The following is a 4,252-nucleotide window of genomic DNA, read 5'->3' as shown; positions in this document are numbered from 1 at the left end:
GAAACCAGGACCAAAGTCAGCAGAAGAGAAATACTAAAGATTATAGCAGAAATAAATAAATAATAGAAAGACAACAGAAAAATCAAGAAAATTAAGAACTGTTTTGTAAAAAAAAAAAAAGTTGGCAAATTCTTAGTTAGGCTAATAATCAAAGAAAGAAGACAAAGGGCATAAAAACAGAAATGAAAGACAATACATTACAACAGATGCCTCAGATATAACAAGGATCAGAAGGAGCTATTAAAACAATTATATCTCAAAAAATTAGAAAGAATGAATGAATAAACTTCTAGAAACATGCAATATACTAAAACTGAATCAAGAATAAATTGATAGCCTGAACAAAGGAAATATGAAGATGAAATCACTAACCAAAAATCTCCAAATAAAGAAAACTCCAACACTCGATGGCTACAGGGGTAAATTTCATTTAACATTCAAAGAATAATTAATACTAATTCTTCTTAAATACTCCCCGCAAATATCAGAGGGAACACATTCAAACTCATTTTAGGAGGTCAGTAGTACGCATCCCAAAGCTAGAGAAAGACTGCACAAAAAAGGAAAGCACACCGCCATGTGTAGTGAACGTTCATACAAATATCCACAACATAATGTGAGTAAACCAAATGCAACAGCACATTAAAGGGATTATACATCATGACCAAGTGGGATTTATTTCTAGGATGCAGAAAAGTTCTACATGCACAAATCAGTCAATCTAATGGGCCACATTAACATAATGAAACACAAAAGTGACGTTATTATCTTAGTAGATTTATAAAACGCATTTGACAAAATTCTACGTATATTCACCATACAAACTCTCAGCAAAATAGGTATAGAAGGAACTTATTTCAATGCAATAAAGATCATATATGAAAAGCCCAGTGCTAACATCATAATCACCTGGGAAAAATTGAGAGCTTTTCTTCTGACATCTTGTACAAGGCAAGAATACCCATTCTCACCATTTCTATTACAGATAGTACTGGAAGTCTTAGCTAGAGAAAGACAGAAAAAAATAAATAAAAGGCACCCAAATTGGAAAGGAAGAAGTAAAATTATCTCTCACAGATGACATGAGCATATATGTAGGAAAACCCTAAATAGTCAACAACAATTAATATTAGAACTAATAAACAAATCCAGTTAAGTTGCAGCATACAAATTAAACATACAAAAATTAGCTATGTTTCTATCCACAAACAATGAGCTATCAAAATATTCCACTGACAATAGTAACAAAAGAACAAAATACTTAGGAATCAACTTAACCAAAGGGTGAAATATTTATACACTGAAAATTATCATACATTGTTGAAGGAAACTAAAGAAGACACACATAAATGGAAAGACATCCTCTGTAAATGGTTTGGAAGAGAATTAATATTTTAAAAATGTCTTTAGTATCCATATTGATCTACAGATTCAATGCAATCCCTATCAAAATTCCAACAGCATTATTTACAGAAATAGAAAAAAAAATCTAAAAAACAAGACCCCAAATACCCAAAGTAATCTTGAACAAAATAAAGCTGGAGGCATCACACATCCTTATTTCAAAATACAATACAAAATCGCAATAATCAAAACAGTAATATACTGGCCAAAAAATGGACATATAGGTCAATGGAACATAATAGAATCCAGAAATAAATCCATATATTCATAGTCAACTATTTCTTGAAAAGGGTGCTAAACACACAAAGGAAAAAGGATAGTCTCTTAAATAAAAGTTCCTGGGAAAACTGGATATTCACATGCAAAATTATGAAACTGGACACTTATTTCACACCATATAAAAAAATCAATTGAAGGTGAATTAAAGACTTAAGTGTAAGACCTCAATACATAAAACTGCTAAAAGAGGACTGGGTATGGTGGCTTGCACCTCTAATCCCAGCACTTTAGGAGGGGAAGGCTGATGGATCACTTGAGCCCAGGAAATTGAGACCAGCCTGGGAAACATGGTGAAACCCCGTCTCTACCAAAATTACAAAAAATTAACCAGGCATGGTGGTGCACACCTGTAGTCCTAATTAGGAGGCTGAGGCAGGAGGATCATTTGAACCAGTAAGGTCAAGGCTGCAATAAGCCAAAGTCTCCCCCACTGTCCTCTAGCCTGGGAAACACAGTGTGACTCTGTCTTAGAAAAAACAAAAGAAAGAAAACATAGGAAAATGCATCTTGACATTAGTCTCAGTATTTATTTTGAATATGAGGCCAAAAGTACAGGCGACAAAAGCAAAAATAGACAAGGGGGATTGATTCAAATAAAAAACTTTTACAAAGCAAATAAAACAATCAACAGAGTAAAAAGGCAACTGATGGAATGGGAGAAAATGTTTGTAAACTATATATCTGATAGTGGTTAATATCCCAAATATATAAGTAACACAAATAATTCAATAGCAAATAAAGCAATAACCTGATCAAAAATTGATCTAAGGATCTGGATAGATACTTCTTAAAAGAAGACATACAAATCGTCAACAGGTTTTTGAAGAGGTACTCAACATCACTAATCATTAGGGAAATGTAAATCTAAACTACAATAAGATATTGCCTCACACCTTTTAAAATGGCTATTACTAAAAAGTCCAAGTAAGTGTTGGTGGATGAGAATGGGGAGAAGAGGGAACCCTTTCACACTCGTGGTAGGAAAGAAAATCGACACAGCCATTATGAAAAATAATACGAAGTTTCCTAAAAAAATTTAAAATATAACTACCATATGTTCCAGCAACCACACTTCTGGATGAATATACAAAATAAAATAATTCAGCATCTCTGAGATATTTGTGCACCCCCATGTTTAATACAGCATTAGCCTACATATGTAAGATTTGGAAACAAGGTAAATGTCCATTAATGGATGAGTAGACAAATAAAATGTGGTCTAAATGCATATTCAATGGAATGTTAATCAGCCTTTAATAAAACAAAATCCTGCCATTTGTGACTGAATAGATGAAACTGGAGGACATTATTCAAAACCAAATAATTCAGACACAGAAAAGCAAATACTGCATGACTGCAATTATGCGTGGAATCTAAAATAGTTGAACTCATAAAAGCACAGAATAGAATGGTGATTGCCAGCAGATAATGATTGGGGGAACTGGGGACATGTTAGTCAAAGGTGCAAATTTCCGTTATGCAAGATGAATAAATTCTGGAGATCTAATGTACAGGATGATGACTACAGCTGATAATATTGTATCGTATATTGGAATTTTGATAAGTGAGTAGATCTTAACTGTTCTCATCACGCACCAAAAACAATGGTAACTTTGTGAGGTGATGAATATATTAACCAGCTTAATTGTGGAGATCACTTCACAATGCATACATATATCTAACATAAAGTTGTACAACTTAAATACAATTTTTTATTTGTCAATACCCCAAAAAAGTTGAAGAAAATAATATTTGTTAATGACAATCCCTATAATTTGGATGAGAAAATAAAAGTGTTTTATTTTATTTTATTCCAATTGTACTTAAATGTTTTATTTACAAATTCACCACTGAGATCTCTCAGTTGCTCAAAGGTCTATATATTTTTTAAGCCTCTGTTAGTTATTTTTATTTTTATGTGGATAGGAAGTCTCATGATATTAATCTCATAATATAATAGTGTGCATATAATGAGCATTATGCTGAAATTTTCCATGTATAGTTTACTATTCCCTCAAAACAAGTCACTAAATTTGATATTACGATTTTCCTCATTTTGTGGATGAGTAAACTGGAAACTGAGACAGGTTAAACCCCATGCCCAAGATTACATAGCTCATTTATAGACATACTTTACACTTAGATAGCTGCCTCTCGGAAAAGTTTACTAAACTCACTGCCTGTAAAATGTATCAACACAATCTAAGTATTATGTGCTAGAAACCACTAGTGCTGGTGTTATAAATATGCAAGCTCTCCTGTTCCTGCAAAAGCTACTATAGGTAATTTCCACCTCTCTTGAAGCTATTTGGAACCATGAAACTGGTTTCCAAATATGAATTGTGACAGAAAGCAATGTCAATTAATTTTAAGAGGTTCTTAAGAAAATGTTCTACCCAATTGTTGTCTATACCTGTAGGCTAAAAACTGAGGCAAAAGAAGGCTTATGAAACCACAAGGTTGATGGATAATGGGTTCATGAATATTTGCATTCAATGGAAACACCCGCACACACCTACTTTGAGCAGACACCACCCACACACCTACTTTGAGCCGAGAATGGAATACA

This window comes from Rhinopithecus bieti, unplaced genomic scaffold, assembly GCF_001698545.2.
Source record: "Rhinopithecus bieti isolate Rb0 unplaced genomic scaffold, ASM169854v2 scaffold_36517, whole genome shotgun sequence".
Classification (NCBI taxonomy): Eukaryota; Metazoa; Chordata; class Mammalia; order Primates; family Cercopithecidae; genus Rhinopithecus; species Rhinopithecus bieti.
The sequence above is the reverse complement of the archived record's forward strand: the minus strand, read 5'-3'. Positions refer to the sequence as shown.